Source organism: Puma concolor, chromosome C2, assembly GCF_028749965.1.
Source record: "Puma concolor isolate L17-30 chromosome C2, mPumCon1.1.hap2, whole genome shotgun sequence".
Classification (NCBI taxonomy): Eukaryota; Metazoa; Chordata; class Mammalia; order Carnivora; family Felidae; genus Puma; species Puma concolor.
This window is the reverse complement of record NC_141675.1, coordinates 14,062,201-14,077,506: the sequence shown is the minus strand read 5'-3', so window position 1 is coordinate 14,077,506 and position 15,306 is coordinate 14,062,201. Positions and strand designations below refer to the sequence as shown.

General features: G+C 38.8%; 1 pseudogene; it reads right to left on the bottom strand.

Moving 5' to 3' along the window:
* Positions 1-13,648: 13,648 nt before the first annotated feature.
* Positions 13,649-13,832, bottom strand: LOC112850416 (ATP synthase F(0) complex subunit j, mitochondrial pseudogene; annotated as a pseudogene).
* Between the last annotated feature and the right edge of the window lie 1,474 nt (positions 13,833-15,306).

Genomic DNA, 15,306 nt, shown 5'->3' with positions numbered 1-15,306 from the left:
AAAAAAAAAAAGGTAGGATATGCTTTTCTCTACTTGTTCACCATTTAGAAACCTCCTCAGGCAGATATCCCATGTTGGATGAAACTTTCCTGACTGCTCTGGAGTCATTTTCTCTTGTTCTGCAAGCTGCACTGTGGTTGCATTTTAAACTGTTCACCACAGATGACATTGTAGAGGGCTGGGCATCATTTTAACCTTATCTGCATTATGAAATTATTCATGAGTCCCACTGCATAGTTAGTATTTAATAAATACTTCGAATGAATAAATGAGTGAATTAATGGTTTCTGTTCCTATTGAAATTTATTAATTCACCAAAGGGCTATAAAAATCAAGAACTACCAATTAGTCCTAAGAAATAGTATAAAGAAAAGCATATTTTTTCACTTTACCCGGCTCACCAAAAACCTATGAGGACAATAGCTACCAGATAAATAAACAAGCTGTTACAGTGATTACTGAGCTGGTCTCCTGATTTGTGCATGGGCATTAGTCACGTAACTGTAGGCTTAATCGTCCTTTCAACGGGCATTTACTGAGTGCCTACTGTGTATCAGTCACTGTGTCAGATGAGGAATCTATTACTTATCACTCATTATGGCACTTTTCTCAATGTTCTTAAGAAATTTTAACAAGCAATAATAAGACAATATATTTTCACACATCTAGGAAATTAGACATGTTTTTCTTACATTTTAGAAATTAAAAGAAAATTAAGCAAATGGCACTAGAATTAGAAAGAATGAGCAATTCATTAGGCAATGAGAATATTAACTAGAAATTGGGAATCTCTTTCCTATTTTAATATGCACTTGAGCTTAATTGGCTAAGTTTTGAATATGGGGTGATGAGTTGAGTTGTTAATACAAATCACACACCTTTTATATACTTAATAAAATCCAAGAGTCTGGGATGCATTTGCGTTGCAGACAATTTATCTGCAGGAGTCAGTGAGTTGAGTAATAGAAAGGGATAATAGGAAATCAGTGGCTGAGAAACCTATAAAGTAAATTAACGTGTGCCTTACTTTATTAATTTATAACAATAATGTAATGGATAAATCGATGAGGAGTGCTTTGAGAGAAATGGATGGAGGGAAGAGTTCCTCCTTTTTGCAATTTGTTGAAATCATTTCCTGTGCAGAGGAAATATTGGCCAGATGTAAAGAACTGTCTTGCTTGTGGCATGGAGAAGAATTGTGTTGTGTAGAAGAATGAGTGGGTGCTCTGCTCTTTTCCTTGGGTCTTATGAGTTTAGGGAGGTCCTTTTGACTTCCAGATGCTAGTATTTGCTTTTCTTTGCCTAATGGCTTTTTTCCAAAGCCTCCACTGTAAAGAGGTGCTTGGAAAATAACTTAGTCCCTGCTTTTCAGCAGCCCTCATCCAATGACTGATAGGAGTTGGTGTATAAATACCCCAGCTCCCTAGTTCCTTGGGTGGTATATGTCCCAGGTATTATTTTACACAGTTCCCCAGAGTTTCCATTCAGGGTTAAGTTCCATTTATCCACAAGGGAAGCTGGCTTGATGGCCTGCCTTCTCTTCACTATGTCATTTTCTCACTTACTTAGTAATGCTTCCTGCAACTCCCAAAGAAACGCTTGCCCTTGAATCCCTGCTTAGGGTTGGAGTCTGGGAAAACCCAAACTAAGAAAGGAACAAAGAATGTGGGCTCTTTGTGTCTCTCACTTATCATGGAACCTGGGCAGTGGCCTGATTTTTCAGGTTCTGTAGTACTGACTTGAAAGTACTGCTTATAGAATCTCATTCGCTGGCATCCTGGGTGTCGGAGTCTTGAGCAGGTGGGACTCTGCTTACAGAGGAGCATTCTGAACAGAGGAGATCTTTTCATTGCTTCCTTGCGTCCCTCTCCTATCAGTTGTGTCCCGTAGCCTTCTCATCACATAGCACTTGCAGAAGACAGATTGGTGCTCATCAGACTGAGCTTTCATTTTCCACTGCCACTCTTCAAAGAATGCGGTAAACATTTGTCTCAGGAACATTCAGAGTGAGCATTTTTCTCCTTTTACTCCTGCCATAACCAGCTTAATTAGCACTTTGCACAAGCTACATAATGCCTATTGTAGATGCTCTGTCTCTGTTCCGTTTAGGGAAAGAATGTCCCTTTCCAAACCTCTGTGTGTGTCTCTGGGTGGGGGTGGGGGAAGTTGTGCAGCATGAATTTTTCTCTCAGCCATCATCCTCCACCTTCACTACTATAAATAGTCTCGTTAGTGGTCTCCTGCTTCTTCTCTTAAACTGCAAGGATCTATTTTCCAGTGAGCAGCCAGGTCAGTTAAAATAGAAATTCATTCATGACCTTTCTCCAAAAACCCTCCGATGGCTTTCTTATGCCCTCCTATAAAATCAGAACTGTCCTGCCATATTACAAGGTCTCCCTCCCTCATGCCCTTAAGGTCTTTTTGCTCAGATGTCACCTTCTCAGGGAGGCCTTTCCCAACCACTCTGTTTGAATTTGCAAGTCCATCCCTCAGACTCTCTGTCTCGTTTCTCTGCTATATTTTTATAGTATATATTGCTGTGTAATTTACTGCATGGTTGCTTATTTGTTTGTTGATTATCTTACTTCACTAGAGCAGTGCTTCTCTCCTTTAGCAAAATGCATTTGAGATTTATCCTTGTGGGTCTCAGTGGTTCATTCCTTTTTACTGGTGAGTAGAATTCTACTGGGTGGATGCATCTAAGTTTGTTTATCCATTCATCATTTAAAGGACTTCTGGATTATTTCCATTTTGTGGTAATTATGAATAAAGTTGCTGTAAATATCTGTTCACAGGTTTTTGTGTGAATATTTTCCATTTCTCTTGGGTAAATACCTAGGAGTGGGATTACTAGGGCATATAGTAAGTATATGTTTAATTTTATTAGAATCGGCCAAACTGTTTTCCAAAGTGGTTACACCATTTTGCCCTCTCGCCAGCAATGGATGAAAGTTCTAGTTGTCCGAAATCTTTGCTAGTATTTGGTATTGTAGGTTTAGAAGCTTGGAGCCCCCTTTATTTCATTTCATTTATTGTATTTTTTTATTTTTGACAGAGAGAGAGAGAGAGAGAGAATGAGAGGGGAAGGGGCAAAGAGAGAGGGAGGCATAGAATCCGAAGCAGGCTCCAGGCTCTGAGCTGTCAGCACAGAGCCCGATGCGGGGCTCCAACTCACAGACGGTGAGATCATGACCTGAGCTGAAGTCAGCCGCTTAACGACTGAGCCACCCAGGCACCCCATGGAGTACCCTTTAAAAGAGTACCTGAGACTCATCATTGTATTTAATCAGAATTTCCAGGTGTGTGGCCCAAGTGCAGATCTTTTTTTATTCCTGGTAAAATCTATAATTTAAAAAACTGTTAGTGTTAATATAGTTTATCTTTTAGAATAGTTTAGGTTAAGAGACAAGTTGTGAAAGTACAGATAGTTCACATGTATCCCCTCTTCCTGCTCACTGTCACCTGTTGTGAACATCTTAATTAGTGTAGTGTGTTAGTTACAATTGGTGAACTGGCATTGATACGTTATTAACTAAGGTTCATGCTTTATATTAGGGTTCACTCCGTTTTGTACAATTCTGTGGGTTTTTTTTTAATTTTTTTTTTAACGTTTATTTATTTTTGAGGCAGAGAGAGACAGAGCATGAACGGGGGAGGGGCAGAGAGAGAGGGAGACACAGAACCGGAAGCAGGCTCCAGGCTCTGAGCCATCAGCCCAGAGCCCGACGCGGGGCTCGAACTCACGGACCGCGAGATCGTGACCTGAGCTGAAGTCGGACGCTTAACTGACTGAGCCACCGAGGCGCCCCTTCTGTGGGTTTTGATAAGTGCAGACGTTATGTGTCTACCATCACAGTGTCGTACAGAATAGATTCATGTCCCTACATCCTCCTCTGTCTTCCACCTGTTCATCCTTCCCCTCAAACCACCTGGAACCCCTGGCAAGCACTGATCTTTTTCATTGTCTCTAGTTTTGTCTTTTCCTGGATGTCATATAGTTGGAATTTTACAGTATGTAGCCTTTCAGACTGGCTCCTGTCACCTATTAATGTGTATTTAAGGTTCCTCAGATCCTTCTAAAAATCTTCTCAGGAAATTATAATGTGCGGCCAGGTTTGAGAAGCACCAAATTAGAATATAAGCTCCCAAAGGATATTTCTTTTCTTTGACTATGTTTTGTTGATTTGTATATCCCCAGAGCCTAAAATACTGGCTGGCAGAGAACAAGCAGTCCCTAAATATCAAATGGGTGGATGAATGAATGAATCAATGAATGAAGGCCATACCAGGTACACAGAGACTTGAATACTCCTCCTGATGATCGTCGTGAGCTCTAAGAGCGGTTTCACACCCAAGGATCCACTGAATTGATCATTTTTATTTGCCTGGAGTTTGCCAGTCCCTATTTTGCTACACGCATATGTGGTTACTCCTCAAAATGCAACACACGTTGAACTTCCCTGCATAACTCCTTTATTACCTTCGTTTGGAAATGTTCTCTTTCGCTGTGCTTCTCAAGCACTGCCAGACTTTCCACACCTGACTCAGATTGGATTTCTCACAAAAGAACTTCTCAGGTACCCCAAACCCCTCCCGAGACCCTTAAGATAATTAGTGCTTTTAGATACACTGGGCACTGTGAAGTGCTGTCTGTTTTTCTATTCGGTTGCTGTCCTGAAATTCTATTAAGCGTTGATTGTATTACTTCCCTGTGTTCCTACCCGCTCCCTCAACCAGACTCTAAGCACCCTGAGGGCAGGGGGTATATTGTTAGTCACTTTACTTGTTTCAGTCCTCCCTAGCACCTAGCATTGTACCAAACTCCATAAATATTTGCTAACTTGTTTGGTTTTCTAGTTCAGGAAATGATGCTCTGTGAGGATTGAAAATGATGTTATGGGAACAGTGTGGGTCCAGGCAGCCAGATTGGGGCACCAGTCATTGAGCCTCTCTAGGCCTCAGTTTCCTCATTCACATAATTACTGTTTATACTAAAGTTTCTAATTTCTTCTCTATTTGTACCATTCTGTGTTTTGATTATCATAGTAACAATAGTGGAATTGCACAAATGACTATATCTAGAAAGATACAGTTTGTGATGTGATTATGCATCAGTCTTTGGAACAACAAAGAGGAATAAAACTATTAGCTGGAGACAAGTCAGATTTTCATGGAAAATTTTCATGAGTTATTTTCCTTTCCCCTGTGGCCTGTCCCTTACCTTCTTTTCTTCTACACTTTCCCAGTATTCAAAGGTACATTCAAGTTCCACCTCACAGAACCTTTCACGGTTTGTAACTTTGCTTGCTTTTCACTTGTTCTTGTATTTTTCCCCTTCTGTCTACTAACTTCAAGAGAGGAACTGCACAAATCGTCTTTGTATCAGTGCCTGATATATAATAGGCCATAAATAAGCATCTGTTAAATGAATTAATGCCACAGTTTGCCACATTTATTTCATTACGGACCTCCTCCCCCTTTTTATTTTGCTTGAGTCGTCTATTTATTTGATAATCCCACCCACATTAGTAAAAACAGTACCCATCTGATATTAAACAACTCCCATGTGTCCAGGACTTTTCAAGCAATTTATATGTATGATCTTTAGAATAGTCCTGATTTCACTGTTTTTGATTTGAGAATTTCACATGAGGAAACAGAGGCATGGAGAGTTCAAGTAACTTCCTAAGTCACACAGTTCCTTGAGAAACCAGGGATCTGATAGCTCAGTATGAAAAATGCTGGTCTAATGGCATTCACCAGCCCTGGTGAATAGCCGAGACTGACCTGCATTTGAATCTAGAATGGAGTGGATTCTGGAATGGATTGCTGCTTTCTAAATGTGGGTTTAGAGGACTTGCAAGGAAGATGGCAGAGTAGAAGGACCCTAAGCTCACCTCATCCCATGGATACAACTAGAAAACATCCACATCAGTTTAAATAATCCAAAAACTGACCCAAAGACTGGCAGAATAGACTCTCCACAGCTTGATGTAAAGAAGAAGCCACATTGAAGAGGGTAAGAATGGCAGAGACACAGTTGGGAGCAAAATGGACCATGGCCATCCATGGGAGGGAAGGATGTCAGGGAGAGGAGAGGAAGAAAACTCTCACACCAGGGAGCCCACATGGGGAAGATGGATCCCCATAACATTTGGCTTTGAAAACCAGAGGGGCTGAATTTTGTGAGTTCTTACTACCAGTCAGACTTAAACACTGGAATTTTAAAAATCAGTGGGCTCGGCTCTGGGAGAACTAGAATGGCAAGTGAAAATTGAGTCCTTGCCCTTTAAGAGATAGGACAACAAACAACCTCATACAGATACAGCATGGAAGCAGCAGTTTGAAAAACACCTGAGGTATACAGGAAGGAGAGTAGTTTATTCATCTCAGAAGCATGTTCCAGAGGGATAGAGATCTTGGGAGACTCCTCTAGGTGCAAAGGAACTGGCAAGGTCCATATCCCACCTCATCTTTCAGCATATACACATAGCCACCTGCAGGAAATAGCACAGCTCCAGCAATCACTACCTAACTTGCTAACACTGCTGCTCCTTACCCCCCCCCCCCCGCACGCTGCTGCAGATACCCCCCTCCAATATGCTCCTGTCTGGAGCCCTTCCAGGCTGGTACCTAAGGCCTGACAGTGTGCAAGCAGCTGCACCAGAGGCCAGCACCACTCCAAGGTGACTCCTGTCCTGGGGGGAGTGTAAGATACCCAAACATGCAAGTCGGAATGTGGTTGCGGCAGTGGGCTGGAGGCAGACAACTGGTCTGGCTATAGGCCCCGCCCAATGATGAAAGCCTCTCAAGGGACAGCGCAGGGAAAACACCCTGCAGTTTGGTGCTACTGCATCTCTGGCAAGCCCAAGGAAGCCCCCGACTGGCCTATTAACACCACAGAGACCAAACACTGTGCACAATAGGCAAAGAGGGCCACTGCAGACAACTGGACTGAAGGAAAAATCAGCTCAGCAAAATCAGCAGGGCACATGCAACACACATAGAAGATATGCCTGAAATGCCGGGTGTTGGTGAACAGGGGACACTGTACTGTAGGGCACTATAAGACCTCTTCTTCATAAGGCCACTACTTTCAAGAGCAGGAGACATAGCTGACTTTCCTAACATGTAGAAAGAAGCAAACACAGAGAGTTAGACAAAGTGAGACAGAGGAATACGTACCAATTGAAAGAACAGGACATAATCACAGCAAGAGAGCTAAACAAATGGAGATGTGTGATATGCCTGATATAGAATTTAAAGTGACAGTCATAAAGATACTCACTGGAGTCAAGAAGAGAGTGGATGACATCAGGGAGACCTTTACAAAAGAGATAAAAAAAAGGACCAATCAGAGATGAAGAACACAATAAATAAAATTAAAAATACACTAGATGTGGGGCACCTAGGTGGTCAGTCGGTTAAGTGGCTGACTCTTGGTTTTGGCTCACGTCATGATCTCACAGTTCGTGAGCTTGAGCCCCACGTTGGGTTCTGTGCTGACAGTGCAGAGCCTGCTTGGGATTCTTTCTCTCACCCTCTCTCTCTGCCCTTCTCCTGCTCTCTTTTTCAAAATAAATAAATTAAATAAAAAATACACTAGATGGAATAAATAGCAGGCTAGAGGAAGTAGGAGAGTGAATCTTACCTGGAAGATAGTAATAGAAAATAAGCTGAGCAGATGAGAGAAACAAAAAAAAAATTGCATAATGAGAATAGACCTAGGGAACTCAGTGACACTATCAAGCATTATAGGGATCCCAGAAGGAGAAAGAAGGAGAGGGGGCAGAAAAGTTATTTGAAGAAATAATAGCTGAAAACTTCCCAAATATGGGGAAGGAAATAGAAATCAAGATCCAGGAGGCACAGAACTCCCCCAACAAAATCAGTCCAAGGAGGCCCACACCAAGACATATAATAATTAAAATGACAAATTTTAATAAAATTTATAGTGATAAAGAGAGAATTTGAAAAGCAGAAACAGAAGAGAAAGCAATTACATACAAGGGAAACCCCATAAGGCTGTCAGCTGTCTTTTTAGCAGAAACTTTGCAGGCCAGAAGGATGTAGCATGATATATTCAAAGTGCTGAAAGGAAAAAAATCTGCAGCCAAGAATACTCTATCCTACAAGGCTATCATTCCAAACGGAAGGTGAGATAAAGAGTTTCCCAGACACACAAAAGTTAAAGGAATTCACGACCAGTAAACCAGCCCTATAAGGAATATTAAAGGGGACTCTGAATGGAGAGGAAAGACCACAAGTAAGAGTGAGAAAAGTAGGAAGCACAAAAGCCATGAAAATAAGTATATCTTTAAATACTCAGTGAATGGACTCACACACACACACACACACACACACACACACACACACACAAAGATGCAAAGTATGACACCATATACCTAAAACATGGGGGTAGAGGAGTAAAGACTGTGTTCAAACTTAAATGTCCACCAACTTAATACGGACTGCTATATGCAGAAATGTTATACACAAACTGAATGGTAACCAAAAATGAAAAACCAGCAATAATATGCCAAAAATATAGAAAGAAATCTAAGTATATTACTAAAGAAAGCCAAATAATCACAAGAGAACAAGGAAAGAAAGGAAAGAGCAGAACTACAAAACAACCATGAAATAAGTACCAAATTGGCAATAAAATCATACCCATCAATAATAATAATTTGAATGTAAGTGGACTAAAGGCTCCAATCAAAAGACATAGGGATAGGTGACAGAATGGATAAAAAAGCGAGACTCATCTATATGCTGCCTACAAGAGACTCATTTCAGACCTTAAAGACACGTACAGATTGAAAACAAAGGAAATGGAAAAGAAATCCAGGGCTGAAATACTTATATCAAACAACATAGACTTTAAAACAAACACTGTATCATTAGGCAAAGAAGGACACTATGTCATCATAAAGGGAACAATCTAACAAAAAGATGTAACAATTGTAAATATTAATATTGTAAATATTGATATACCCACATGGGAGGACCCAAATGCATAAAGCAGTTAATAACAAACCTGAACAGAATAATCAATAGTCATACCATAATAGTAGGGTACTTTAACACCCTAGACACTTCAACGGATAGATCATTCAAACCAAAAATCAATGACAAAACCGTCTCTTTGAACAACACATTGGACCAGATGGATTTAACAGATATATTCAAGACATTCTACCCTAAAGAAGCAGAATACATATTCTTTTCGTGTGCACATAGAACATTCTCCAGAGTAGATTCCATATTAGACCACAAAACAAGTCTCAACAAATTAAAAAAAAAAAAAATTGAAATCATACCATGCATCTTATCTGAACATAATGCTGTGAAACTATAAATCAACCACAAGAAAAAATCTGGAAAGAGCACAAAAATGTGGAAGGTAAATAACATGCTACTAACAATGAATGGGTCAGCCAGGAAATCAAAGAAGAAATCAAAAAGCACATGGAGATAAGTGAAAGTGAAAACACAATGGTCCCAAATCACTGGGGTGCAACAAAAGCTGTTCAAAGGGCAAAGATTATAGTAATACAGGCATACCTCGAGAAGCAGGAATAATCTCAAATAAACAACCTAACTAATGTTACACCATCAAGGATCTAGAAACAGAACAACAAACAAAACCCCAAACCAATGGAAGGAAGAAAATAATAGAGATTAGAGCAGAAATAAATGAAATAGAACCTAAAAACAAAACAAAAACAAAAAACAAAACAAACAAAAAAGAAAAAAAAAACCTATAGTAGAACAGATCAAGGAAACCAGGAGCTGGTTTTTTGAAAAGATCAACGAAATTGGTAAACCTTTAGCCAGACTCATCAGAACAACAACAACAACAACAACAACAACAACAACAACAACAACAACAAAAAAGCGAGAGAGAGAGAGAGGACTCAAACAAAATCAGAAACAAGAGGAGAAATAACAACTGAAATACACAATGGATTATAAAAATATTATGAAAAATTATTTGTCAGCAAATTGGACAACCTAGAAAGAATGGCTAAATTCCTGGAAACATATCATCTCCCAAATCTAAGCCAGGAAGAAATAAGAAATTTGAACAGAGGAATTACCAGCAATGAAATTGAACTAGTAATCAAAAACCAGCGACCAAAAGTCCAGGAGCAAATAGCTTCATAGGCAAATTCTACTAAACATTTAAAAAAGAGTTAATATATATTTTCCTCAAACTATTCCAAAAAATAGAAGAAAAGGAAATCCCCCAAATTCATTCTATGAGGCCAGTAGTACCCTGATACCAAAACCAGATAAAGACACTTCAAATAAAAGGGAACTATATGTCAATACCTCTGCTGAACATAGATACAAAAATCCTGAACAAAATATTGGCAATCCAAGTCCAATAATACATTAAAAAAATCATTCACCACAATCAAGTGGGATTTATTCTGGGGAAGCAAGGGTAGTTCAGTATTCACAAATCAATCAATGTGATACATCACATCAATAAGAGAAAGTATAAAAACCATATGATCATTTCAATCAGTGTAGAAAATAAAGTGACAAAGTGTAACATCCATTCATGATTAAAACCCTCGACAAAGAAATTTAGAAGGCATATACCTCAACAGAATAAAGGTCACATGTAAAAAACCCACGGCTAACATCATACTCAATGAAGAAAAACAGAGCTTTTCTCTTAAGCTCAGGATATCCACTCTTAACCACTTTTACTCAACAGAGTACTGGAAGTCCTAGCCATAGCAGTAAGATAAGAGAAAGGAATAAAAGACCCACAGATTGGTAAGGAAGAAGTAAAACTAGAAGTACTTGTACATGACATGACACTCCATAGAGAAAACCCTAAGGACTCCACTAAAAATCTACTAGAATTGATAAAAATGAATTCAGTAAAGTCACAGGGTACAAAATCAATGTAGAAAGTCTGTTGCCTTTCTATACACTAATAACAAAGCAGCAGAAAGAGAAAACAATTAAGAAAACTATCCCATTTACAATTGCACAATAATAACATACCTAGGAATAAACTTAACCAAGGAAATGAAAGACTTATACTCTGAAAACCATAAGACAATGAGGAAAGAAATTGAAATGACAGAACAAATGGAAAGATATTCTATGCTCATGGATTGGAAGAACAAGTATTGTTAAAATGTCCATATACTCAAAGCAATCTACAGATTGATGTAATACCTATCAAAATACCAACAGCATTTTTCATAGGACTAAACAAAACAATCCTAAAATTCTTATGGAACCACAAAAGATCTCAGAGAGCCAAAGCAATCTTGAAAAAGAAAAAATAAAGCTATAGTTATTAAAATTCCAGATTTCAAGTTATACTACAAAGTTGTGGTAATCAAAACGATATGGTACAGAAACAAAAACAGAAACATAGATCAACAGAACAGGATACAAAGCCCAGAAACAAACCCATGACTATATGCTCAGTTAATCCTAGACAAAGGTAGTAGGAATATGCAGTGAGGAAAAAGACAGTCTTTTCAACAAATGGTATTGGGAAAAATGGACAGCTACATGCAAAAGAATGAATTGGGCCACTTTCTTACATCATACACAAAATGAACTCAAAATGGATTAGAGGCCTAAATGTGAGACCTGAAACCCTAAACATCATAGAAGAGAACATAGGTGGTGGGTAACTTCTTTGACAAGCCATATCAATATTGTTTTCTAGATAAGGCTTCCGAAGCAAGGGAAACAAAGTTTCAAAAAATAAACCATTGGGACTGCATCAAAATAAAAAAGCTTCTGCACAGTGAAAGAAACAATCAATGAAACTAAAAGACAACTTACTGTTTAGGAGAAGATATTTGTAAATGGGTTATCTGATAAAGGATTAGTATATAAAATAAATAAAGAACTTCTACAATTCAACACCCCCAAACCAAATAGTCCATTAAAAAATGGGCAGAAGACATGAACAGATGGTCAAGAGACACAGGAAAAGATGCTCAACATCACTCATCATCAAATCAAAACCACAATGAGATATCATTTCGTACATGTCAGAATAGCTAAAAACACAGGAAACAACAAGTCTTGGTGAGGATGTGGAGAAAAAGGAACCCTGTGCACTCTTGGTGGAAATACATACTAGTACAGTCACTATGGAAAACAGTATGGAGATTCCTCAAAAAGTTAAAAATAGAACTACCCTATGATCCAGGGATCACATTACTGAGTATTTGCCCAAATAATAGATAAATACTATGTCAAAGGGATACATGCACCCTCATGTTTATAACGGCATGTAATAGCCAAATTATGAAAGTAGCCCAAGTGTCTATTGATAGATGAATGAATAAACAAGTGGTTATATACACAATGGAATCTTATTCAGTCATAAAAAGAATGAAGTTTTGCATTTGCAACAACATGGATGGAGCTAGAAAGTATAATGCTAAATGAAATAAGTCTGTGAGAGAAAGAGAAATACCATATGATGTCACTCATATGTGGAATTTAGGAATCAAAACAAATGAACGAAGGCAAAAATAGACAAGAGAGACAAACCAAAAAACAGACTCTTAACTATAGAGAACAGATGGTTACCAGAGGGGTGGCTGGTGAGTGAATTAGGTGAAGGAGATTAAGCATACACTCATCTTGATGAGCAGTGAGTAATATTTAGAACTCGTGAATCACTGTATTGTACTCCTGAAACTAATATAACACTGTATGTTAAGTATATTGGACTTAAAAAAAAAAGTCAGTCTGTTATTCATTTACCTTTATCTGTATAATAATAATGATAATCAGGGGCACCTGGGTGGCTCAGTTGGTTGAGCATCTGACTTCAGCTCGGGTCATGATCTCATGGTTTGTGAGTTCAAGCCCTGCATCCGGCTCTGTGCTGACAGCTTGGAGCCTGGAGCCTGCTTCAGATTCTGTGTCTCCTCTCTCTGCCCCTCCCCCACTTACGCTCTGTCTCGCTCTCTCAAAAATGAATAAGCATTAAAAAAAAAAAAATAATGATCATACTCACCTAAAATGGTGTTGGTAGAAATTGAATGAAACAATGTATCTAACGAAGGTTACATCGTCAGTGGCTAGTGATAAACGCTGACGAATGTTAGTTATTATCAATAGAGACTTTAGCACAAAACAGTACTTGGTGAACATGTTACATTTTCTGTCACTCCCCCCCCTTTTTTTTTTCATCTTTGAGCCTTTGGTGGTTTGGTTTCCCTTGAAAGTTCTGATAGCAGTATGTTAGTTACATGGGACTAAATATATACCCAACAGCCTTAAATATTGTAACTCCACCCAATTAAAGTTTATGTCTCACTCACAAAAAGTCCAAAATGAGTTTTTTGATGGGGCAGCTCTGTTCCAAGCTGTGACTCCCGTCCTCCACTGCATCCTCTGCCTTGAGCACAAAGACAAGAAAAGAGCAAGCAGACCATCTCAGGAGGGTTTGAAAATAATTACAAACACAATGCCTTTTTTTTTTTTTTTTTTTTGGTGCACCTCACAGGTCCTTTTATTCATGCCACAAAGGCAGTACGTCTACAAGTGAACAGCAGTGCTCCATGTTCTCCTCTAACAGAGCTTATCTGACATCTACAGCCAGACTGATGCCCCATCTGATGTGTACTCCAAGTAAAGCTGGTTAATGATGACGCTGAGCAGGTCCAAGACTCAAAGCTTTCAAAGCTTGACTTCTTTCATCAGCGCTCCTGACTTTATGAACGATGATGCCCATCAACCCCACTCCTACCTAAATCTCCTGGTAAACTTGGGTGTGATGGGGCTTCAAGGGGGACCCAGACGTTTTCAACAAGGCTTTGAAGCATCTCGGCATAGGAGGCCTCCTTCAGGCCTCCCCAACCTGTACAGCCAAGGACTCGGAACAATCACCGGGTGCCATGTTGCCTAGTGTGTATATCGTTGACTCTGGATAAAGGCTCAGGAACCCTATGTACTTTCTGGTTATATTTAGGTAATTGAAAGTCCAGTAGTCAAAATGTCCAGTCTTTTGTAATTAGCAAAGTTGTGAACATGATTTGAAGTTAATTAGTTTTCCCATCGAGAACTGGAGACTGTGACAGGTGGTTTACAGTGGGAAGGGTGAATATAGTCATTAAAGCTTCCTAATTCTCATCTCCCCTCCTCCTCACCATTCTGTAAACATTTTAGAAGAAAATAAAGTTTTATCATGTTCAGTATGTGGCTTGATGAATTTTCACAAAGTAAAACACATTGTAAAAACTCATGTAATGTAGATTCTTCGGGTTTTGTCTGTTATGAAATGTCTAATTTCTTTTTTTCTCTCCTTTCTCTCTCAATATTTTCGATATTTCCCTCCACTCTTTTCTTGCTTGCATGGTTTCTGAGAAGTTGGATGCAGTTTTGTCTTTGTTTCGCTATAGGTAATGTGTTTTCACTCTCTTGCTTCCTTCAGGATATATTTTTTTTAATCTTTGATTTTCTGTAGTTTGAAGATGTTCCTAGGTATAGATTTTTAAAAATAATTTTTACAGGTTATTTAAATTTTAAATCCAAGTTAGTTAACATGTAGTGCAGTATTGTTTTCAGGAGTAGAATTTAGTGATTCATCACTTAACATATAACACCCAGTGCTCATCCCGACAAGTGACAAGTGCCCTCGTTAATGCCCATCCCCCATTTAGCCCATCCCCCCACTCCTCTCCCCTCCAGCAACCCTCAGTCTGGTCTTTGTGTTTAAGAATCACTTATGGTTTGCCTCCCTCTCTCTTTGTATCTCATTTTTCTAGGTGGAGGTTTTTTGACATATATCCTTCATGGTGAACTCTGAATTTCCTGGAGCTGTGGTCTGGTGTCTGATGTTACTTGGGGGGAAATTCTGTCATTATTATTTTAAATATTTCTTCTGTTCCTTTCTTTCTTCTCCTTTTGGCATTCTCGTTCTGTGAACATTACACCTTTTGTAGTTGTCCACAGTCCCTGGAATTCTGTTCTGTATTTTTCATCTTTGTTCTCTTTGCTTTTGAGTTTTTGATCTTTCTATTGCTATATCCTCTAGCTCACTGATTCTTTCCTCAGCCATGTCCAGTCTTATCAACTTATGAAAGTTGGTCTTCATTTCTCTTACAGTGTTTCTTTTGTTTTCTTTGCTTTTTTTTTTTTTTTTTTTTTTTTTTTTTTTTTTTTTTACCTCTAGTATTTCTTTTTGAGTCTTTCTCAGGATTTTTATCTCTTAGCTTTCACTGAACATCTGTTCTTTCATGCCATGTACTTTATCCATTAAAGCCCTTAGCATATTAATCATAGTTGTTTCAAATATCT